This window comes from Eulemur rufifrons, chromosome 2 (assembly GCF_041146395.1).
Source record: "Eulemur rufifrons isolate Redbay chromosome 2, OSU_ERuf_1, whole genome shotgun sequence".
NCBI classification, from domain to species: Eukaryota; Metazoa; Chordata; class Mammalia; order Primates; family Lemuridae; genus Eulemur; species Eulemur rufifrons.
This window is the reverse complement of record NC_090984.1, coordinates 104,362,987-104,388,483: the sequence shown is the minus strand read 5'-3', so window position 1 is coordinate 104,388,483 and position 25,497 is coordinate 104,362,987. Positions and strand designations below refer to the sequence as shown.

Here is a 25,497-nt window from a genome sequence, read left to right as displayed (position 1 = left end):
ATCCAGGAGACAGCAGATTTGGCATGGCATCTGGTGAGGGCCTGTTTCCTGGTTTGTAAATGGTGCCTTCTAGGTAATTCTTCCCTGGTGAAGCAGAGAAAACCCTCCCTTGGGCCTATTTTATATGAGCACTAACCCCAAAGCCCTCATGACATAATAACCTCCCAATAGACACCCATTTTAACATAATCACATTGGTGATTAGTTTTCAGTATTTAAATTTTGGGGGGACACAAACAATCAGACCATAGCCCTGGGGCTGAGAACATGAGCCCCACTTCTAAATGAGCTCCTCACCACCAGCATCCGCTACTCTCCCCACCTCTACCTGACACCTAAGTTTAATCTCAGAACCTTTGTCCATGGCTTTCAACCCTAAATAAAATTAAAGAGAGACAGAGGTTTATAGTTCCATCTTTGACAGGATGAGAGGTTGAGAACCCGACTGATGGGAGTAAGTGAGGAGGAAACTCTATGAAAGCGGAAAAAGGCTCAGAATCGGGAAGCTGCAGCCAACCAAGACAATTCTTCCATCTTCCCCAATGACAGGTTCTTGAGTCACCCAAAGGACCTCCAGGTTGGCAAGAAGAAACTGGGAAGAGGCAGTCAGGGCTGACATCATAATTTTCCTACTACTAATAATAACGTTTGCTTACTATTCTTATTATTCATAATAAAGCCATTTAAACCCCACTCAATAAGAGATTTAACAAGCCCATTAAGAACAGGAAACCTATTTCCTGCCTGGCACTGTTTACACACATCACTAGGAGACACTCGCTGGCTGGGGGAGCCCCATTAGCTCTAACCAAGAGTCTTGGCAGGAGCTCACGGAAGGAAAATAAATCCAGAATTCCTGTGTGGTCAGTCAGGTCAGAGCTCCTGTCTAGCCCGGCTGCACTTTAGGCTGAAGATCCAGGGGTGCACCAGGGTCACCCTATAGTCATGCTGGGGACAGGAACCCTCTTATCCCTCTACCTTCCAGAGTCAACTGGACACAGTCTACCGGCACAGCCCACTCTGGGGAAAGCTGGGAAGGAGGAAAGGCCGGTATTACCTTCCTGCCTAGGCGCTCTTTCCCCAGTGGACAATACTGCCCACTCCCACTGGGCTCTCCATATTTTTCTGCTGCTTCCTGGTCACCCAGAAACCCCACTCTACGATGATTCCTTTTCAGGCAAGAGACTTCCAGGCCCAGCCCTCTCAAAACTCAACTTTCCTCTGCCACCTCCTCTCAAGAAAAGGCTGTATCAGGCTAACCCAGTAACCAAAGTCACCAACTGTGCTTAGGGGTCATCCAGGTAAAGAGCTGCCAGGAGCCGCCTTCCCCAGGGGTGCCCCTCTTGAGCAGAGAGCTCCAGGGATCCAAAGCAGTGAACCCCCAGCAGTTGAATTCCAAAGACCTGTGCCCACCTGAGGCCACTCAGGAAATAATCTGGTGCAAGGGGCTTTCTGAGTTGTTCTGCCCTCCCGGAGCCAAGTCACATGCTAGCCACAGACTGTGGGGCTGGGTCTGCACAAAGGCAGGTGTCCTGGTACAGAGCTCCGCACTTTCCACACCGAGTGCAGCTTTCCCGCCAGCAGAGGGCAGCAGCGGTCAGAGGCTGGAGCCACTGGTGCGTGGCCATCTCAGAGGGACCTGATAACGGGAGGACAGAGAAGCGGGGGAGGGAGGGGGATGGGAGCAGCTCCATCTCTTTGCTGTCGCTTCCACTTCTGGTGGGGTCTGGCATTCCCGCCAGTGTTCTCCATCACCCGGCGCTTTCTGGTTGGTCTGTCTCACCCCAGATGGCCAGTTTGGAAGGTTTGGGATTATTAATTCAGCCCAGCGAGCACTAGTGCATTTAAACATCTTAGCTTTCCCTTATTCAGCTGCTGATGCCACGTGCAAAACTTGAAGGAAAAGAAAGGGGGGGACAAAAGGCCCAACACCATTTCGGTCAGAGGTAGATCTGCTTCTACAGTAGATATTTTTTGCATCTGCTTCCTTTCATCAGGGGTGACATTTACATGAAGACAGGACTGAGGACAGTAGAATACCTGGACCTCAAGTCATTATTTGTCCCTCCTGGGCTGCAGCCAAAGCCAGCAGCAGTGTGAGATCAGTGGGAGGCATCTGGTCTTGAGAGTGTCCTTTCTGGGGGCCATGAGTTTAGCACAGGCTCCCAGGATTCCCTCATAGGGACAAGTGTGATTGGGAAGGTGGATGCAACTGATCAACCACGAAACCAAAAAGGCTTCCCAGAGGCAGAGCTGTCGGTGAGGGGACGGAGCAAAGTCAGAATGCTCGGAAATGTTTCAGGGATAGAATCTGCCAAAATCCAAAGTGTCCAAAGCATGCCCAGGGTCAAATTTTTGCCAATACTTCACTTCCCATCTTCCCTGATGTAATTGTTGCTGTTAAATGTTGAGATGTGATTGCTGGGCTATAATCCTTTTCCCAGCTTTCATCCGTCTATGAGTTAGAATTCATGCCATGACAAATCCCACATTCCTCTGCTGGTCTGCTATAATGTAGAGAGGCCCCTATGTATACCTAGTACACAGCTATGAACAGAGTAAACCCCAGTTCCTATCAATGGATGATTTCAAGTTGTCACCTAATTCCTGACATCTGTATAGAGTTTTGCAATATCCAAAGTACTTTTCCAATGACTATCATATTGGCACCTCATAGCAACCCTGTAAGGTAGACAGCCATTTTTAAATCCATTCTATAAATACAAAAACTGAGGCATAGAGAGATTAACCGCCTAGTAAGTGACAGAGATGAAACTGAAACTTTTGTGGGATTCTACTCCAGTCTGCTGTGGACTTGAACTTGAGTACACAGTCTGATGTTCTAATTCCCTTCACTCTAATGATCAAGACACCTTGGTTGTCAAAGCACTGGATGTGGCAAACCCCAGATGCCTTCAAACTCCTCTCCCACTAGGAAAAGCTCTTCCTCTTAACCAACAGTTTTAGGGATCAGGCTGGCAGAAGAGCCTTCACTTCTGAGGAATGCAAGTAGTAGAGCTCTGATCGTAGGGAAAACAGGTAAATGAAACGCCTTGTTTTAGGCAAGTTTCTGATTTCCATACTGAGCATATTGGCACCAAAAGATGAGCTTCTTAGGATCCTTGCTTTCATTTACTCCTTGATCTGTCTATTCAATCAAGAAGTATTAACTGAGCATCTTCTATGTTCAAGGAACTATCTTAGACTTGGAGGTGACATGAAATAAGTACAGGGCACAGTTATCCCTGCCTGTAAGGGGCTTATAATCCAGTTGTATAGACAACATATGGACATGCAAAATAGCATAAGATGGTATGTGCCAAGTGCTGAATGGTACTATACTTTAGAAATTCAGAAAGGAAGTGGCACTGAATGCTGAGGTCAGAGAAGGCTCAATGGAAAAAGCAAAACGTAATCTGAGAGAATAATCTAGTAGAAGGATTCTCAATACAGGGGAGAATACTCACTGAGACACCCCACCACCACCATATGACAAGCACAGTGATAGGCCCACACATGGTTTGGATGCCCCTTTATGGGGTAGGCAATGAAGACAACAGCCCAGAGAACAAGCAGGTATAAGGATCAGTAGAAGATGAGCTGAGAAATGCAGACCAGCTTGAAGGACCTTCAATACCAGGCCAAGGAACTGAGACTTGATTCTAAAGAGGAAACATGCAATAATAAGTTTCTGAACCATATGATTCCTGGAGGTGAGGTTGGGATGTTCCATCAGGACCTGAAGATGTCCCATAGGTGAGGAGTAAGTAATGGTGCCTGGAAAATTTTTAGAAAAACAGAGATTCTGATTTCATGCAAACATTCCTCAAAACAAAGGAAGGAAGAGGGTGAAGCAGGAGCCCAGCTGTCTCTAGATAGACAACCAGACATTCTGGGAGGCATTCGTGAGTCTCCAATGAAGAAGATGTGGGAGGCTGCTCTTGGCAGAGCCAAACTTCATAACCTTCACACTGAGGCAGGAATAGGGAGGGGGACACAAGAAGGGTGGAGACAAAAAAATCCACTTAAATCAGCCAGTTACTGGTATCAAAGCCAGAATTTACCTCTGCTCTCCATTATTATTGTGTTTATTATTATTATTCTAAGGGAGAAATTGCTATTCACTAGGCCTTTTTTCCCCCTAAGTATTTAAAATGCCGCTGTAACAGTAGATATCACCTCTGGCATATTTGTGCTGGAAGAAAAGAGTGTGATTTGGAATACCTAATTGAAATGTGCTCCAGGAGATAAGGCGGCTACAGAGACTGACATTTAAAGGTAGGAGACACCACAGAAGACATGAAATATTACTGTTGCCGCCTCAAAGCCAAAAGCCACTTTCACAGAATGGAAACATCTTCCAGCTCTGCCTCCTCCTTCCAGCTCCCCATGGTCCTATGCCCCAGACCCATTGCTGTAGGGCTCTAAGCCATCCCTGCTTTGCCTTTAGAAGCTCAGCCTGTTTGCATCGAGAATGTTGAAGGGCAGGTAAAAGAATGATATCATTCTAGTTCCCTTTGGCTCTTATGTACCCATCTCAAAATTCTAGGTCTTATTTCTTGATAAATCATTTACATGAAGGTAGTTGGTCCAGACAAAAGGAAAAGACAAGACATGTCAGTACATCTCAATAGGCCTCATTAAAAAACAGTTTTATGCCTCTGCTGCTGAAACATGGTGGGAGACTAGAGGTTACCTGTGCTTAATGGCCAGCAAGCGCTGTTCATTGATAATTGGATATAGTTACTTCTCAGGGGATGGGTCTAGATAAGGGCTACTATACTCCAGAATACAGACAACTGGCTAACCAATAATCAAACCTAGTCCTATTCAAATTAACTACATTTTTAATCAAACATTTCCATCATTAAATCTCCATCCACCTAGGTAGCTGATCTCCAAAGATAGCCCCCCAATAAACCATGACTCCTCATATTTATGCCTTTAAGTAGTCCTTCACCATGAATATGGGACAGCCCTGTGGGCTTGCTTTTGATTCACAAAATACAGTAAAATTGACACTGAATAACTCCTGAAGCTAAGCTGTAAGAAGTCTTATAGTTTCTGCCTGGTTTTCTAAGAATGGTGGTTCTTGTGATTGCTCCTCTTGGAATACAGACACCATGATGTAAGAAGCCAAGGTCACATGGAGAGGTCACGTGTAAGTTCTCTCTAGCTGAGTTCTCTTGTCAACTGCCAGCCATGTGTGTGAATGAGATATCTTGGATTCTTCATCTCATGAAGACACCAAATGATTGAAGCCTCAACTGGTGTCATATAGAGTAGAAAACCACTCCACTAAATACAGTCAACCTTCAGAATTGTGAGACATGGTAAAAAGCCTGATGCTTTAATCCACTAAGTTTTGGAGCATGTCGTTATTCCACAATAGATAATCATAACAGAAATTTATTTAAGAAGTGGAGTGGTGCCAAAATAAAAATCTAAAACACATAGCATTGGCCTTTGGAGCAGGCAGGAAGCAGAGGTTGAAGGGCCTCAAGAAGTATGTTAGTGGAAGGACAGTGAGGAAATTGTTATTGGAAGCTGGAGAAAAGATGACAATTGTTATGAAGGGGCAGAAAGTTTAGCAAAACTATCACCTGCAGTAACTTCAAAATTAAAATATACCCAACAAACTGGTGGAACTTGCTAAGGAAATTTTGGGGCAGATTATCAAAAATGCTAATTAGTTTTCTTTTATCTCTTTATGATAAAGTACAAATAGAGATGAGCTAGAGAAGAACTGTTCAATTTTCAAACATAACTTAGAGGAAATACAGAGGAGTCAGGACGAGAAGTGCTTGAAAATAGAAGTATTTCTGAAGAAAAGACTGAAGGATGAACCTCAGGCTTTTCAGTCAACAAAGGGTTCTCAAAATAAGAAATGAGCTTATGGCATAAATAAAATTTAGGGTCCTTCCTATAAAATATAGCCTTAGAATTACATTCAGATAAAAAAACATGATCTAAGATGCTCTGTTAAGACCTAAGAAAGATTACAGTGATGGCTTATAGAATGGCTCAACTAGAAAAATGACTTGAGATCATAAGGTCTTATCTTCTTGACTCTCTTTGTCAGACTCTTTGTCAGTCTTAAAATGACTTTTAAGAATCTGAAGGATTCACCACTGGTACCAAGTTCTGTTTTGGTTATCTATTGCTTCATATCAAACTATCCTAAAATATAGCGGCTTAAAACAATATGTTATTTCTCATGGTTCTGTGAGTTGGCTGGGGTCAACTGTATGATTTAATCTTGGGGTCTCTCATGCAGTTACAGTCAATTGCAGCTTGGGCAGGATGTCCAAGGTGGCTTCTTCATTCACATGTCTGGGACCTCCTTGGCCTCTGTCTTTCTTCATGTCACATCCCATTTGTCAAGTCCTCTCCAACAAGCTTGGGCTTCTCACAGCACGGTGATTTCTTAGCAATCACACTTCTTACATGGCAACTGGCTTCCAAGCGTCAGAAAGCAGAAGTGGCCAGGCCAGTTAAGGGCTACTCTTAGAACTGCCTCAGCATTAAACCACCATATTCTATTCATCAAAACCATCAAGGGCCTGTCCAGATTAAATGCACGCAGAGAGAGTCTACCTCTTATTCTAATGAGACAGTATCAAGGATACATTACAGAAGAGTACATGAGATGGGAAATATCATGGTGACCATCTTTGAAAAAATATAATTTATCACAACCTACTATTCTTTTTTTTTTTTTTTAACTTATATGCCTCCTTGGATTAGAGAAACCCATATGAGCTTATAATGAGCCATGATTGTCAGAAAGATGAATGAAATACTAATTGCCAAAATACAGAATCCAAAGGAAGGAAAACCAACAGGTCGTCTGGCCCCTACACCGATGAGACTAGGTATGAAAGAACATGTTCACGGCTGAGTGCTGAATATACAAAGGGCCAATGATGAACTGAAGGATGTTCTGGGGATAATGTTCAGGGTAGTGTACGATTAGAAATCATACCATTTTGGAAGTATATGCTGTAAAAGCAATGCTGCCCTACTTGAGGGAGATGTGTGGGCAAGGTCCCATCTCAGCTCCTCACTTCCTCCCCTCTGTGTGCCCTGTGGCATAAAACCATAGACCTCCAAGACGTATGATTTGAATTCACTGGCCTAAGTCCCCTCTAAGATACTTACGTTTTAAGCATCTACAGCTCTCTTCTCTTCAAGGGCATGTATATGGTGCTCATTAGATGGATTTTTCTGGTATCTATCAAAGCTGTTGCCATTTTCTTATGTCCAGTGTCACTGTGGTAGACATTACTAATGTTCCTATTATTCCCAGTCCTCCTTTTTCTCAGGAAAATTATAAGATCTTCTGCACTTTACAACTGAACATGGTCATGTGACTTGCTTTGGCCAATCAAAGTGATGAAACAATTTGAGAGACAGTTTATTTCTTGTTCCTTTTCTGCTGTTGGAAATCCTAAAGACTCATGTTGAGATGGTCGCATCATAAAATGGTAGGGCTTCTCACAGCTGGGGTCCCTGAATATCTGTGATAAACACAGCCCCACTGTTGCCAATGTTAGACATGCAATATGAGTGACACTAAAATTTGAGAGGTAATTTGTTACTACAGCATAATCAAGTCTAACCACAGTGGGAATCATCACTATGGCAAAAAGCATCCTGAGTAAAACATACCCCTGGAATGTGCTGACCCTTTTAGGAATCTACCTCTATAAATGAAGACCTGAAACATACATGCAATTCTGTTTCAGGTCGCTCAGGAAGTGATGGGATGAGATCGGCCAGAATCACTGATCATCCCTTAAAGCCCTAAGTGGTAAGGAGCTTCCTCTACCAAGTTACCTGGCACACTCTTTTCCCCCAGATTCAAGTTTAAGTGTCTCCAGACCTGCCTGCATTCCAAGACCTTTGGGATAATGAGAAATTCTGGGAGGGGAAGCCAAACCCTCCTCCAGAGCATGGACTTCAGCTGCTGAATGATTCAACAGAGGTAGCCCTCTGATCCAGCCACTTCTGATAACTCCCACAGCCCGTACTGCCCCAGACGCCCGTGGGCCAGTGAGGGGTCAGCCTCTCCGAAGAGCGAGTGAGCACCCAGACCTGAGGGAAAGGTTATACTGTCAACAAAGGGTTTAATTAAAAAGTGTTGCTGTTTGTTAAATAAGCATGCATTATGAAGTACATCATCCACCCTGCACTGCAAGGCTAGTCCCCAAGTCCCCGGCTCAGAGCAAAGTGTTTGCTGTCTCTAGGAAGTTGCCTTCCCAAGCCCAGCCAGGAGGTTACCATATAGCCTCACATAATTCTCAGTTGTCAATTTGGGAGGTGGGGCGAGGCGGAAATCCTGTCTGTTCAAAAGTCTGGTTTTACCAGAGCAGTTTCATATAGTTCATTTATCCTAATGTAAGTACCTCTTGTTAAAGTAGGCAGAAAAAATAAATGGTCAAGAAAGGAAAAAATCAACTAAATTGCCCCATTAGAATAGAAAAGGATCACTTGTGGCCCTCTACTCCTAGATCGAACCCACCGTTTCCCAGCCAATGGCCTATTATTGGCAGGCAACACCTTCCAGAAATTGGACAATTCATTTCAGAGAACACAAACTGGGGTTTTGCTACAAGCAAAGCATTGCAGGGCACACAGAGGTAAGGAAAAGGGACACAGTTTACAACCCACAGGGTGCTCACTGGAGACAAGTACACAAATAAACTATTACACAAAGCAAAGCAATGTGAGTTGTCATATGAGACACATAAACCAATTGCTAGGAGGGCTCAAAGGAAAACCTGCTGCTCCCCTACCCCCATATTCATTCACTCAGCATCCCTTCTAAGCTATCCTAAGTAGCCTTAGTGGCACGTTCAACTTCAAATTAACTCTTTCCAAACTTGTAGAAGACATGTTTATGACATACAATTTTATATATGTCAGTTTGGCAATGATTGCAAAGGTAAATAATGCCAAGTATTGTCAAGGACGTGTGGACAGTTTGGAAGTTTTTCTTGTGCATGGCTGGTGGAAGTCTAAACTGGTATAGCCCTTCTGGAAAGCAATCTGGAAATATTTAGTGTAATTAAGCACGCATTTGCCCTATAACACGGTAAAATTACTTCTAGAGTGGAAGCAGAGTTTCAGCACTAGAGGAACAGAAACAAAGACATAGTGGATACATAGGGCAGAGTGCTGCCCCACAGCGACAGAGAACAAACTAAATGCAAACCTAGCAACTTGAAAAGATCTTTAATAAAACATACTATTAAACGAAAAAAGTAAGAAACTATCAAGATACATAGCATGCTGCCGTCAATATAAATTTTAAATGCATAACAACAAAACCATATCTTACAAGGGTGTATACATATTTAAAGGTACATATAAAAACTGTTATAATGGGTGTCCCTGGGGAAGGAAATGGAAGGTATGATTAGGGATGAAGGGGAAAAATAAATAAAATCAGGGAGGCCGTGAACTACTGATGATGGTGTGTTATAAACAGAAAGGTTTATATTCAACTTTCTTCATCTGAGGTCAAAAGGAGAAAATAAATCTTGTTTGATTTGAGCAAAATGTGAGATATGTATCTGAATCAAATGCACATATGGTGTGGTATAGTGGGGTATGAGGACAAGCATTGCTGTCAGAAAGACTTGGCTTTGAATTAGAGTCCTATCGTTTAGTAGCCATGTCTGCAAGAATTAAGAAAAGATAATGTATGTAAAGCACTTAGCACACTGCCTGTGCAAAGCAAGCAGGGAGCAAATGGTAGCTATCCACAATAGGTAATATAATTTATCATTGTTTTTTTTCATGTCTCTTCTACTTTAGTCCACATACCTTGAAACATTTTACATAGTAAGGAAATCATCATAAGCTTCTTACTGGCTTATGGTTTACACTCTCCCTGCAACCAAGAGATTCAGAGGTATTATATGAGATTAATCAATAAGAAAAACAGAACAATCAGGGATAAAAACAGAGCAGATGCCCTCTAAAGGAAACAGAGAAAGTAAATACCAGCAGGTATCTGGGTAGAGCTGGGGACTGCACCTGGGAACAGAAGCCGGCCCAAGAATCACAGCAATGGAAATAGAAAGGGAAGTATGGACTTCATAGTTTTCATTTCATAGCAAGTAAAGCTGAGAAAATCCTTTGCAGAAACACACTCTGCTTAAAACTTTGTTACATGGGTTTTTGTGTTAGGACTCTGGGGTAACATGGAAGACAAAACCTGCCAGGAGTGTGGCTAAGACAGAATGTCCATCTAAAAATGTGACTCAGGCACTGTCAATAATCTCACTAAGCTCAGGGAAAGAACTGGATGAGTCTGGAAGAATCAGCTGGTGAACATGACCGTTGGACAGTCTTTCTCACACAGTATATATAACACTAAGTTCCCAAACTCTGGAACCAAACCACCTAAGTTCAAATCGTGTTCTACCACTTAATTAGCTCTGTGATCTTGAGGAAGTTACTTAACCACTCTGTGCCTCCATTTTCATATCTGTAAAATGGGGGTGACTACCTACATCACAGAGTTGTTGTGAGAATTAAATAAGTTAATATTCTTAGGGAGCTTAGAACAGTGGTAGGCACATGGTAAGCACTATGAGAGTTATATAATCATGTGTTAAATGAATAAAAAAATAATCAGATACCTTAGGCAAGCCTCTGACAGGTGCTAGATTGCAGTAGATTCATACCGAATTATCTACCAAGTACCTGGAGTGTAGATATTTTTTGATGCTTTACATGCCAGCTGTCTCCTGTTAACAGATAACAAATGTTGCACCTGTATTCTCACACAAATGAAATATATATATTCTTCTTACCAGGCACTAGAGATGTAAAGTCACAGCAACCATAGCAATCACGTGGCTGTCGTAATAACCAAACGCCCCTAGGCTCCTGGCTCGGAGTCAGGACCTTCAAGCATCTTAGTTCCTCATCCTCAAAACAACTGGTCACTATTGTTATCCCCATTTTATAAATGAGAACAGTAAAGCTCAGAGCAGTTGAATGAATTTTTCAAGGCCACACAGCCTGTTAAATGTTAGAGTTACTGTTCTTTTTCCACGATATGACACTTCCCTTTCCATATTCAATCAAATGGGAGGGAAGAGGAATATTAAGGTAGATCTCCTAGATGCCCTTTCCTGCCATGATCTGCAAGGGAGAAATCCAATGACCACAATTCTATTTGTTGATGGTCTATGAAATGGAGATCAGGCTTTTTTTTTTTTTTTTTTTTTTTTTTAACACAGAGAAGCTTAAATTTGATAAATTCCTTTTTTTCTAGTGCAACCAACATGATAAATGACATTCATACACAAGGCATACTCCAAGGCAAAGAATCTTCAGAGAGCACATCAGAACGCAGGTGCATGGAAGAGATGTTATTTTAGTCATAACCCTGAACCTGCGCTAATTTAAATTTTCAGTAAATCTTTGGCATAATTTGAGTATATGAATTATTATTTAGTAACACATAATATGTGACACACCTGATAACTGATCATGACACATCGATATGTCCCAGCACCAAGGTTGACATGTGCTAGCTTAAGAAGCACCAGGGAAGTCTACTCTCATGAAAACATTTCCTTTAGAGGCAATAAAATTTAGTACCTGATATTACATCTTTTGAGATTTAGTTGAGTTTTAAAGGATTTTAGAATCTCAAGAGCTCTGGATTAAAATGGAAATGCCATCTATGCCATTATTATTTAGCAAATTAGAGAACAATTTCCAATTTGACTCACCTCTCGGCATGAGCTGTGGGATAGATGTATCAATTAGTGGTGTCAGAAAGACAGGGCCTGGGGCTGGGGGAGAGTCTGTGCAGGCTGAAGAAGACGGAGAACCAAGGGAACCATCACTTTCTTTGGATTTGCCTTGCAAAATGGTCTGTACCACCTGTTCAGCAGCAGTCTGGGCTAGAGGGGAGTTGCTAGTCAATGGGGGCAGGGCTGGGACCATGGAAGTGCACGCACGGAACCTTGCCTTTGAAAAAGGAGATGAGAGCGCCTGACATACAGGATCCCAATCTTACATTTCAACATCATCAAAATTTAACATCTTTCCATCATAGCCAATTGCATTATTCATTTTGTTAAAAAGCCCCCAAATCTGAAACAACAAAGGAATAACTAAGACATAACCTCTTCTGTTTTCTTCTTACAGGACACAAGGTTTCCTCACCTCCACTGCCACCTTTGCACATGTCGGAAAGAATATTCTTCCCTTTCTCTAGGATCAACGATTTTTCATCATCAGCCCTTATTGATATTTCACATCCAGTTTCTACTTTACCAATATAACTTATACCTAAGACGTATATATATATATAGGGAAATAGTCATCATGTTCCATTGAAAGGGGGGGGGATTAAAATTCAAGCAGATTCAAGCAGGTAAAGTGATTTGTCCGTGATCACAAGGCATGGTGACTGTCCAGGTCAAAAGTTCCATCCTCTGAGCCTCGCACCTGTGGAGCAGTGCAGAATGGCTGTGTGCCATTCTCCACTCTCCTCTGCACTAGTGAGATAGGATAAAGGATTCTAAGGGATAGTATGAGCATGTTTACAAAGGAACAAACAAATAAACTAGAACCAGAAGACCTGCACTCTGGAGCCAATTCTAGCCCTTCTTACTTGTAAACCTTGGGGAAGTCACCAATCCACTGCATGACTCAATTTTCCCATTTATTAAAGGATGATCTGTAAAACTCTGTACTTCCTGCTATGTGAGGACACTGCCACAATATTGCAAATCAAAGCTTTTTGAAAGCTCATCCTTATAGTGCTCTTTATTTTGTGCTTAGTATGCACCAAGCACAGTACTAACCTCTTTATATGTCATCTCATTAACCCTCACAGCCATCCTTTGAAGTGGATGCCATTAGGGTCCCCATTTTAAAGATGGGGAATCAGAGACACAGAGGATGGTATGCAAGTTGCCTAGGACAACTCAAGCTGGTGAGTGGCAGAGTTGAGGGGTGAATTAGCCCTCAGTGGACCTCCAGGGCCTATGCTCTCAACTGCTCCATGCTGCACAGACAGGATTTGGAAGGGCAAGTGATGGCTTTGATGGATGGCTGGAAGGGGAGGTTGGAAGACCTAACAAATAGACCATCTCTCCCAGAAAATGGAGTTCATTGTTCAAAGTTTGAAGAGCATTGGAAGACACTCTCCTGGACCTCTCCTCCTGCTGATCTTGGAAAACTGGCCCCAAAAGGCTAAAATGTCAGCACTCGTTTGCTCTGTTAATTTCCTGGTACCATGAACATCCTCTGGGTGAAAAATATGAACAATCAGAGGTGATGCTTGGGCCCTAGAACCACAGACTAGCAGCCGGAGCTCCCGCTCCCAACTGTAGCCGATTCGTAAGGTCTCCATGCAGAAGTTTTGTTTGACAGTGTAAAAATCATAAGAATTTTACTTTTCTTTTCCTTTGAAGGCTAGATTCCAGGGCCACTGATGTGCACAGAGTCCCCTTTAATGTGTTCACTGTAGTGAATCAGAGACACAGCTGGCATCCAAAAGCCAATTTGGTCCATAAGCAGCCTGTTCCGGAGCTGTGCCTCTATGCTGGTGGATCAGAGAGGGCAGCAGCCAGGAGGCAAGAAGCCCAGCAGAAGGTTTCTGCTCGAGCCCGCCCACAAGTAACCACACACCCAGCGGCGCCTCCCTCAATCGTGACTGCCAAGCTGAGTAGGTTCAACGTATTCTCCCTTCTTTCTTTGCCTGTGGGCAGCTTGTTCCTCTCTGTTATTTTCCTAATAAACCCCTCATTAATTAGGAAGAGGTGTCAACACACCATCAAAATTAGCAGTTTCAATATATCCCTAAAGTATGAGTGTTTCAAAGAAAAGGAAGGCTTGGTCACTCCTTGGTTATTTTTACTCTCTGCCACCCACCTACCTTTTGGGCAATCTGTTCCCATCAGAGTGCACCCTTCATCTGCCTCAACACACTCTTCTCTCCTTGCCTTTCTGGTTCTTTTTTTAAAAAATGTTATGTATGTCTATTCCCTTCTCTTTCCAACTGTGATAAATCCCAAGTAGGTTGCATTTATCCCTGCCCTTCCCCTCTACCTCACTGCCTGGTAGAGAGAGTTCATAAACTCGCTGCTGTGGACACAACTAACATGGGGGCTTATTTGGAACCACAAATTCAAGGATAAAATTAAATGGGCAAGAAGGAAAGAAAAGCAGCAAGATGTAGATAAATTGGCTGAGGGTGGAGGTATAAATACAGAGCATATGCAACCAGGACTTGTGACAAAGCAGCTCCAGCCTCAAATCCCTGGACTTGCCCAAATTGGAACTGTGTTACCAAGAACTCACAAGTGTGCCTCCTCCTCAATAGAGCTACCGTCATGTTTCCTATGTACAAATAAACTCTCGGGATTCTTGCTGACAGAGAGGGGCTTTTTCTACAACTCTGACAAAGGGCGGATGGGGCCAGGGTCCCCCATTGTGGCAGAACAAGGCTTAGGAAGCTACGGTTTGGAGGCAAACCTAATCTGGGGACCCCTGAAAAGAGCGGGTCTTGACCTCAGCAAGGACTGCAGCAGGGCTCAGTTGTTTCACAGAGCAAATGAAAGTGAGCCCAGACAGTCAGGACTTCACCTGGTCCGTGTTCACGGCTGCTCACACTGGCCGCTAGTGCCCCCATATTAGGGGCTCAACACATTATGGTTGAAATGAACACAAGACCCCCTAGTATTTATTCTGGATCTGAAAAACATATACAAGGTGTGGGGTCAATGATCCAGGCATACAAATAGTAGGCAAAAATAAAGAAAGAAAGAAAAGGCTCTGCCTACGGGCATTTTAACCAGTCGATGTAGTTAAAAATAATAGCTTTTACATCATAAACCTGTTGTGATGCTTAATTGAAATAGTCTTGGGAAAGTGAGTTCACACTACACGTTGTTTATTTTTATTGGCTGACTTTATGCTGATGTCCGGGACTTCTTGCCACCACGTTTGGAGGGCAGGGGTCTGAGTGGGAGCGATGCCACTGCATAGTCCTTCTCCCTCCCCAAAGGCCTGCTCCAAGGCACACAAATGTGTCACCTTTTCTTTACCATCGTCCCATGTGTTTAGAGAGCTAAGCAGGATTCTGTACTGCATATCAGAGGAAGGCAGAAAAGAGGCCACTTTGAACACCTGCTACATGCCAGCCACTGTGCTGATCACAGCTTGCTATTTGAGGACAATATTATTTTTCTACCTCTTACAAATATCACTGACGCCCTGGACATCTTGCTAGCTCAGCCAAGATGGTTCCATTAGTAAGTGATGGAATTAGGACTGAAGCCCAAATCTTCTTGAATTAAAATGAATACATTCTGGGACACCCCACACAGATGCCACTCCAACCTCCATGCTGACCTTCTGGTCCAGGGTCAGTGGAGCAAGGCTGGCCAGGGTACGTGACCAACCAGCCATGTCTGAGGATCTCTGAGCTACGTGATCTCTAAGGGCATTTCTGGTCCCGATATTCTGTAATGAGGATAAAATGTTGCTCTCTTAGCAGTTGGTATGATTTTTTTTTTTTTCTCATGGAGAGATTTGCCTTTGTTTAAAAAAAAAAAGATGCTTTGATAAGCCCACTTGAGGAAAAGAAAGAAAGGAGGATTCTAGGAAGGAATGGGGGTGGAGATGGGGACAGACAGGACAAGAGGGGAGAGGAAAGATATGGAAGGAAAGAGGAGGGGGAGATAGAGGGGCAGGGAGAGGGAGAGGAGGTGAGATAAAAGAAATACAGAAGGGGGAGAAAGGGAGAGAAGAAAATGAGGAGGGGACAGCAAACTGTTGTGTGCTGCCCAGAGTGGTCCTTCCCAAAAGCCCCCAAATTTTCAGCAGAGTCTACAAAAATCACACAATTCATAGAGGGTGTGGAATTTCTTCCGGAAGTCAGTGAGAAGACCAAGTTCTGCATTTGGGTTGGCTAAGGGGCAAAAGAGAAAATGCATACACAGATATCAGGGGAAAAAATAACCCAGTACTAGGTTTTAATTCCCTAGGTTTATTCATAAATAGGAATAAAGCAAGTCTTGATTCTTCAGCTAATGCCAAAAGAATCTTAGGTTGACCCTCCTCTGATGACGAGAGGCCCCTACGTCACATTTATTGCTCTATAACCTTGATGACAAGAGCCTCATTAACTGAGTGCTATGTGCCATGCATGTATGTGCTCTCTTACATGTGTTCTCGCATATACTATTTCATCTCATCATCAAACCACCGTATGAGAAATGTTCTGTGCTACCTTGTTATATAGATAGAGAAACTGGGGCACACAGAGAACAAAAACTTCCACCAGGTCATTAGCACTCTGCAACCCTCCTGTTTCACCACTGCACAACTTTGACTCCTGGGGCTTTACATCTCTTATCTCATTCATTTCTTATAACAGCATGATGACATAGATATGTATTGCTGTTCTCATTTTAAACTTAGGCTCAGAGAGGTCACATAAACTACTTAAGGTCACATAATTAGTATCTTATTGGAGCTTGGATTTATCCCCTAAATCTCCAAATCCAGAAGTCCTGTGCTGCCTCCAGTCTAACCCTCATGTCAGGCAAGGCTGTCCTCACACATCCCAAACAGAGCTCCCTGTCCCTTTACATAGAGCAAATTGAACCTTACTGATCAGACCTTGCTCACCGGAAAATACCTTCCCAATCGATGCTCGCCTGAAATTCTGGCATGAAATACTTTTTACTATCCTCCAGGTTTTCTTTTAAAACACAATGACCCTCAAAAAGTTGCCACTTGAACTTGCCTAATAATTGAGTGTGAGTGATTTTGGTAGATAGTCCCTTTTGGGGCACCAACTCCTACACGGTACCACAGATGCACAGGGAAGAACTGTCAGAGAGAAACCAAGAGAAAGGAAAGGTCATAGAGATGGAAGCTTGCAGGACTGACTTTGTCTCCTCCTCTAGGAATCCTCTTGGGTAAGTTGAAGGATGCCCAGAGGTTCTTTTTCACTAAATTGCCTAACAGGGAGAGTAATGAGGATAAGGTACAGGCAGCTTGATATTCAAACAAGATCAGAATGAACAGATGAAAGACAGGAAGGCGCAGGCCCAGGATGCAAAGAAGAAACACAGGCCAGTCTGAAAGTTCACCGAGCAGACACACAACACCCTCTTACAGAGAGACAAGAGCTGGGAGGTTAATGGATTAGAGGGGAGAAGGCAAAATTAGATAGCACATTGTGAAATGATATGACCAACATCACTGCTAACAAAGCATTGGTTAGTCTGTTCATGCATTTATTTGTTCATACAAAAATACTCCCTGGCGTCACCTGTGTACCATTCACAGCTCACAGCCGAGCATACTGTGAGGCACTGAGAGTCCAATGGGAGCAACAGACACAAGAACAGGAGTAGTAACTACCTCAAACAATGTAGTAAGCTTGGCGATCGAGTAGTACACAGGCTGATGTGGCAGTTTGGTGGCAGGGGGTGTGTGGGCTCAGGAAAAGCTTCGCTGAGGAGGTGACACCTGAGTTGAAGCTTAAACTATAAGAGTTAGCAAGGGGACAAAGAGAGGAGCAAGGATGTTTTGGAGAGAGGGAATAGCAACAGCAAAGGCATAAAGGTGAGAACTCGAAATAGTTTTGTTTGGATGAACAGAGACCTGTTTAGTAGGTGCAAGACATGGTCCTGAATCCTATTTCCACAAACTTGAAACAGTGAAGGGCACAAAGCATCCTCTTGGAAAGAGGATGGAACAGGTTAGGTTGGACCTGGCTTCGTAGCTCACTATTCCCAGGACAGAAATGAAGGAAGACTCTGAGAGGAAACTGAACAACGTATGGTCCGGGAGGAGAAAGTCCTGGTCCCTACTTCTCTTCCAGTCTCCTGGGGGCAGATGTAACAGAGATGCAGGAACAGAGGTGGGGAAGAGAGTGGGGTGCTTTGGTCCTAGGAGTGAAGAGACTGTAACAGCCAGAGGGACTTCAGGTCTGGGGTGGAACAGGTTCTTCCTAGACTCCTGTGGTTTGTGAGAAGGGGCCTGGGCCTGCGGAATGGAACAAACATTTGACGGGAATGTAAAGAGAGCCCTATGGGAGGAATCAGAATTACATGAGAAAAGAAGGAAGAGAACGTGTTTAGTGAGGGGAATGGATGAACCAACGACAGAGGAATGTGCAAAACATGCACAGGGGACAATGCAACAACCTGCTGGGATGCAGCGTGGAACAGCTGAAGTGGCAGGGAGCAAGCGAAGAGAGTTGGGGAGACAAGATGAACCAGGCAAAGAATTTAGATTTACCCTCTTGAAACCTAGACACTGGACTCTTGGCATACAGTTACAGTGTATAGACTCCCCCCCCCCCATTTCTGCCTATTATCCATTTCTTCTTGCAGCCTAATCACCATTTCCCCCCAGCAACCACCCTCGTTCCACTGGGCAGCATCTGCTGGGGCTGTCCTAAGGAGCCACTGCCTCCCTGGCCAAGGGTTGGGAAACGATCCAAGCTACAGCTCAATGCTTCCTCTCTGGAATTTGAATCTTGAGAACTAAAAATGGTTAATTATTGATAGAATAAAGAAGCAACTGATATTATATACTTATATCTAGCCAGATTACCAAATTATCTATTCATTCTATAAGTTTTTGACTAGAGGTGCTTACATTTCTTGATAGACTATCATGGCATCAACAAAAAAAGAGTTTTACCTCTTCTGATATTTATGCCAGTTATTTTATTTTTATGTTTTATGACCCTGGAGGTTCTAGCAAACACAATGTTTAATACTGGTAATAGTGGGCCTCCCAGAATACTTTCTGATTTTAACTGAAATGATCTCCATGTTTGTCAGATCTGCTGTTGTTTTGAGTAAATAATCTTTATGTATCTAAGCAATCATCTTTTGTTTTCATTTTACCTGGAATTTAGTAAGAATGGCTGCTGAAATTTATCAAATGCTGCTTTAGCCTATATTGATATGATTGGGTTTTTTCTATTTTAATTAGTTAATAAAAAGATTATACTGATAGTTTTCTTCATATTAATTGCATACAAAATAAATGTACAAAATACCTTTTTTTCACTCTAGTAATAATCACTAAAGAATAAAAATGAGACACATATTTTATTTATAACAGTCAAAACTTTAAAATATTCAGGAATAAATTTAACTTAAAAATATAGAAGCCAAGGCAAATAAAAGTACAAAAGCTTACTGGAAAATATAAAACAATATCTGAATGAAGAGAAAACAGAGCATATTCTAAATTTATGGAGTAATTAGTATGAACATGGCAACTGTCCCAAAATTAATATATTTATTTAATACAATTTCCATTAGAATCCCATCAGCTATTTTAATTGAATAAAATAAACATAAATTCTATATGGAAGTATGAATGCCTGGAAATAGTCAATAAATGAATTAAAAAAAAAAGAGCAGCTTGGGCGGACAGGACTATATAGATGTCATGTTATAAGACTACCACTGTCAAATCAGTAAGGAATTATAGGAATAGATGAATAAATTAGGGACATATAGATAATCTAGAAATAAACTCTGGTATATATGTGAATTTAATGAATGACAAAAGAGGTAACTCAATTCAGTGAGAAAAGGATGGCTTTTTCCATAAATAGTCCTGGCATAACTAGCTAGCCAAGCAAGAGGCACTATGGTAAAAGTGTGGATTTCAGTACCAGATTCCCAGGGAATAAATTGGTACTTCACCACTTGACTGCTCTGTGACCCCTTTGGGCCAGATACTCAACTTTGCTGTGCCTCGTTTTCCGCAACTGTAAATGGGTATAGTAAGAAAATCTGTGTCTCAGAGTTGTGAGGGGCAGGGATCAAGTTAGTTAACACATGTAAAGTTCCTATATAATGGCGCCTAGCACATAGTAAGCCCTCAGTAAGTATTAATATTAGCAATTATTACTATAAATATCATTTGGAACAAAATAAACATGATCTTCCAGCTTCCACTAAACACAAAAATAAATTTCCAGGTAGATCAAGGTTTAAATGTGAAAAATAAAAGCAAAATGTTGAAAAGAATCAATACAAAAAGCCCAAAAAACTATTCAGAAATGAGAATGGGGAAACATTGTCTACCAAGACTGCAGAACTGAAGCTATAAACTTTTAAAAACAGACATTTAACTACATAAACAAGTAACACATTTGATGGCAAAATATACCCTAAACAAAGTAAATAAAAAAATAGACTTTGGAAAGAAAAGAAAAAGGCAAACATCTCAATTGAAGAAATGAATAGAAGTCATGAAAATAGTCCTTTTGCAGAGGTGCTCAGCTAAATGGTCTACAAACAAATGCAAAGATGCTCAGATTCACTGATACTCTGAGAAATGCAAATTAAAACAACAATGAGATATCGCTTTACATTCCTCAGACTGGCACAATTAAAAAGAGCAATAACCCCTATCACTATCAGGGATGTGTGAAAAGGGTGCTCTCATACACTGCTTGAGGACTTGTGAAGTGTTACAATGTTTTGAAAAGCAATATGATAGCATCTGTTCATATTTAAAATACACATCCCCTTCTCTTCATCAACCCCACTCCTGGACTACACCAGATATAGAAGCACCAGTGCAAACACACAAAGAGGTTTATCGCAACATTGTGCATGGCAGGTAAAAAAAAAATGAGCTGGAAATAAAATTACAATCAATGAGAAAATGCCACATATATAACACCTCCTCACAGCAGAATATAATGCTCCCATTAAAAAGAGTCACGTGCTTGCTTCAGCAGCATATATACTAAAATTGGAATAATACAGAAAAGATTAGCATGGACCCTGTGCAAGGATGACATGTAAATTCATGATGCTTTACAAAAATGTAAAAAGCAAAAAAGGAGTCAATTAGAGCTCTGCCTCTTGACACGTAGGGATTTTGACAAGATACTGTTGAGCAAGAGAAGCAAAATGTGTAAAGAGAAGCACAGGACTGATTTCCAGAAAGTTGTGTTCTTGAGGGAAAGAGGGAGAAGAGATTGCAGAGTGGCACACAGGCAGGTTCTAAGACACCGGTAATTTTCTATTTCTTTAATCCGGGGGTAGATAGCTATATCGTGAGTGTTTGCTTTACTATTCTTTAAACCATATGAATATATTAATATTTTAAAACTTTTGCATTTATTTTATATTTCACAATAAATTTTTTTTCTAAAAAGGAAATCAATATGCCAGGTAAGTACATAATATTCCATTTTGTAAAACAATGACCTAAAAAACATCTATAGGTCTTTATGTAAATTATATGAGCATAGAGAAAAACATGGAAGGATATATACTAGGTTTTTAAAATGAACTACCTTGGAGTGGAATTAGGGGACCAATATGTGCAAAAAGGAGGAGAGGGGAGACATCAAGCAAAAATGGAAAGAAAAGAGTACACTTAGAAAAACATTACTTAAATCATCACTCTTATGCATTCATGTAAAATTGTGTGTGTGCCCATGTGAAGTAAATTAAGAAACAAGATTTGAAACAAAAAGAGGAGAGAGAGCCTAGGTCTTAACCTCAGAAACCATCTCCCTGCACAATCTTCCTGGACCACAGAATACAGGGTGTCCATTAGCAATGCAGCTTATTCCCACTGTCATTCCTGGTTCCCTCAGACTCCCCACCTTCCTCCTAAAGTTTACAAGAGACCAACCAGTTCGTCAGTACGACCAGGGGTAAATTACATCTATAGCAATGCCAATAAAGTAGCATCTAAAATTATCATTAAAGGATAAACCAATGGAAGTGAATTTTAAAATCAACCAGGCTCCACTGCAGCCTGAGAAAGTGCAATAGCGAAAGTATACTTAGCTGCCGAATTGGGGCCTCAACACCTGTTTATGCTGATAATCCCCCTGCAGTCTCTTGGGCCACCTGTCCTCAGTCTCCTATCTGCTGCCACCTCTACCCATGCTGTAGGTCAAACCAGTTGCAAGCAATAGTTCCCTCTGCTTCAGGTTTTGCAAGGTCACACGTGTGTATCTTCCTAGTAAGATTGTGAACCTATGGACCCTCCATGAGCACATTTGTCTCTGAACTGTTTTTCTTTTCCAGTAATGTGTTGCCAGAGAGAGCAGGATAATATGGAAAAGTCTGGAGTAAGAAGAAATACATTCCACAGTGTATTAATGATGAGGCCCTAGTCAATTCACACTGTTAGCTTCTGTAAGCCCCGCTTACTTGTTTGTAAAAACAGGAATTCTACTATTCACCTTACATGATTCAGGGAGCTTTTTGAGACTCCAATAAAAATAGCCCACTTCTCTCGGTTATAAAGTTCAACTCTCTATCCATATTTCCCCAACCTAATGATCCATGGAAATAGGTATTTGGGCAGGGGTTTTTTTCAGTTGATGCGCATGGCGCTACTTTTCACTGTGGGAAGCTAAGTGACCTACACAGGGATCAAATCCACGACTTTGGCTTTATTTATTAACAATGTGTGCCAACAAGATTATCATGCTCAATGAGGGGAGATGCTAGCATAGAGGAGCTACATCAGACACCTCCTGTGCCCTCACATTCTCTCTGTTCACCTTTGCACTCCAGGGATTGCTGCTGCAAGCAGCTGCCTGTAGGTATAACTCCACAGCACTTTGCCTCAGCTGCATCATGTATCTCTCATGTTGTGCCCTGGGGCTTCTTCACTACCAGCATGTGGGAAGCCTGCAGGAACCTGCAGGGCATATGAGCAAACCTGGACATGTAAGAGAGTTAATGCCCCGTGAGGTAACCCTTGACCAAGGGGAGATGGGAACAGTGGATAAATACTGCCTGCTTCCATCCTTCAGGCAGAAATTGGAAGGTGCAGTCTACGCAACTCCTCAGAGACCCCAGGTGGCATTGAGCCTCAGTTGTCCATCATAATGTTCTGTATAAGAACGTACCCTTGATTTTGGCTTTGCCTTTCTTGCTGTTTTACTCTACCCAAAATAGGATACCTGCATACAAGACCCTTTTGAAGAAACCTAGGCTAGGATCGAAGGAAATGAGATATAATTCCTACAAAAAGAATTGATATCCAAAGAAAAAATGTGTATGACAATAACAACAACATCCACAACAATATAATAAAGTACCAGATTGCAAAATGGACAACTTACCACTTAGGTCAGCCACAGCTTACTCTGCAGTGTTATCTTATCCCCTACCAACTGATGCCAACTGTCCCCTACCTATCTGTATCCCATGCCCTCACCAAGAGAGACACTGTTTTTATTTAGGGTGAGTTATGGATCCCAAGGCTTCAGGTGTCAGCTCATCTGGGACCCCAAGGAACATCATTATTACAATTGATATGATCAGTGCCTAAAAACATTTCTGCAAATAATTCTTGGCACTAAAATTAGCCATCAACCTAGAGTAGTTTTTAATATATTCAGGATGCCTATTAAAATCCAAAAGCTCATGACTTCTTCCTTAGAAAAATGCACATAAATACAACATTTTTCATATAATATTAGGATATTCGTGGACCCTATGAAGCCCATCCAAGACTGTATCATCCCAATTGGCCAAATGTAGAGAGATTATAGGAAATGGACATCTGACCGTATTGCCTACACCCTTCCCAGGCCTGACCTGGTCCTCAGCTCACCATCACCTTAATTCAAGGCAGCCAGTTTAAGAAAATCCCTAATCACAAGGACACTATAAAGTCTGGGTACCTTTGGGACTACAGTGGTCTTCAAAATCTCATATGAAGCCAGAGCTCCCCATCCCCTTCCTCACCCAGAGCAAACTCAAGCCCCAAGTGTAGCTTGGAATCAGTGTGGTGATCCTCCCTTACCTACCTCACCTCAAACCCACAATGTCTTTTGGGTGCATACCTACTTGATGAGTGCGATGCTCACTGTCTGGGGAATGATCACACTTGAAGTTCTGACTGGGGGGGATGGGGGGGAGGGGATGGGTGTACACCTACATGATGAGTGCGATGAGCACTGTCTAGGGAATGGACACGCTTGAAGCTCAGACTCGGGGGGATGGGGGGGCATGGGCAATATATATAACCTGAACTTTTGTACCCCCATAATGAGCTGAAATAAAAAAAAAAAAGAAAGAACATCAAATGAGACTCCCATATCCCCTACCCACTCAAGCACACCAACAGATACTCAGATAGGTACCATTTTAAGAAAAAATTCAACAAGGCCCCATCATATTTATTCCAATCTACATATTAAGTCTCAGAACAGCTAGAACTAGTTCTGTTATAACTACTAGTTCTGTGTAAAAAAAAAAAAAAAATCCTGGTATCAAGATCTACAGATAATTCTCCATAAACCTCACTGGGCTGGTTTCTTGGGGCAGCCATGTGCCTTAGTTTGGGTTTCCTCAGAAGCAAACTCTGAGACTAAGATAAAGAGCAGGTGGTTTATTCGGAAGATGATGTGGGGATGTGACCTACAGATGGGGCCCTCATCTGCCCCATCTGTATGGGGGTGTACTGTCAAGCCAGCTATTACTAAAGGGAAATGGAATTTAAGCTCACCATGAAGGTCTAGAAGCCAGTGACAAATCCCACCAGTCATTGGTTAAGGGATACTAGGGAAAGGGGGTATTAATTCCTCTGCACTTCTGGCCGACAGCACAGGACACATAGTGGATCCAGTGGGGAGAGAACCCCCCGTTCAGAGAAACGCATGTGCTGTTGAAGTTTCACTGAAGTGATACGGATAAGGGAATAGGGGAGAGGCTCTGACAGCATCTGCCCAGCCATGAAATACCCTTAGGCACCATTCTTTTCTTTAAGAATTAGGAATTATGAGTCTGATGAGAACACTGAGCAGAACAGGACGCATGGCTTCATACAATAAAGAAGTCACATGTGAGTAGCATAAATCACAGCTAACTAAGCTCTATTCAACATCAATACTATACCACCACAATTAGCATTTATTTAGTTCTTACTAACAGCAAGATATGGCACTAGGCACTTACATAAACATTGTCTTACTTAACCCTCAGAACTGCTCTGTAACAAGCGTTATTATCTCCTGTTTTATAGATTTGGAAAATGACGCGTCTCAAAGTTCAAGTTGCCTTACCCAATATGATACAGCTACTAGAAAGTGCATAAAGGTTTTAAACGCCTAAGCACACCCTTTTTCAACTACATCATATTATCTTTTGGACTTCTTAGTCTCTTCCTCTTCTTTTTTTCCGTGGAGAATATTTGCTGAGACCTGACTATATGCCAGGCACTGAAGTCAGGACTATCAAATGAAAACATCACAAAAAACATGTGACATGGGTACTATCATTGATCTCCTTCTATAGTCAGGATAACTAAATCCTGGAAAACTTAACTAGCTTCCTAAAATTACAAATTAGTAAAGTGGCAAAGCCAGGACCAGAAATCAGCTCTTTCTAGCACAGCAGCTCCAGCTTTTGATCATTAAACTATGTTTCTGCATAATCCTAAGCATAGCACAGGTATGAATGGATGGGTGCCTGCTGTTGAGTG

General features: G+C 42.1%; 1 protein-coding gene and 1 non-coding gene across 2 annotated transcripts in view; one reads left to right on the top strand and one right to left on the bottom strand.

Annotated features, from left to right (window-relative positions):
* NRXN3 (neurexin 3) overlaps positions 1-25,497 on the bottom strand; it is a 1,493,796-nt gene that overhangs the window by 1,189,284 nt on the left and 279,015 nt on the right. The gene's annotated exons all lie outside the window — the stretch shown is intronic.
* Positions 20,758-20,864, top strand: LOC138381044 (U6 spliceosomal RNA). Its single transcript, XR_011232995.1, has one exon. It is a non-coding gene; the product is annotated as a U6 spliceosomal RNA (small nuclear RNA).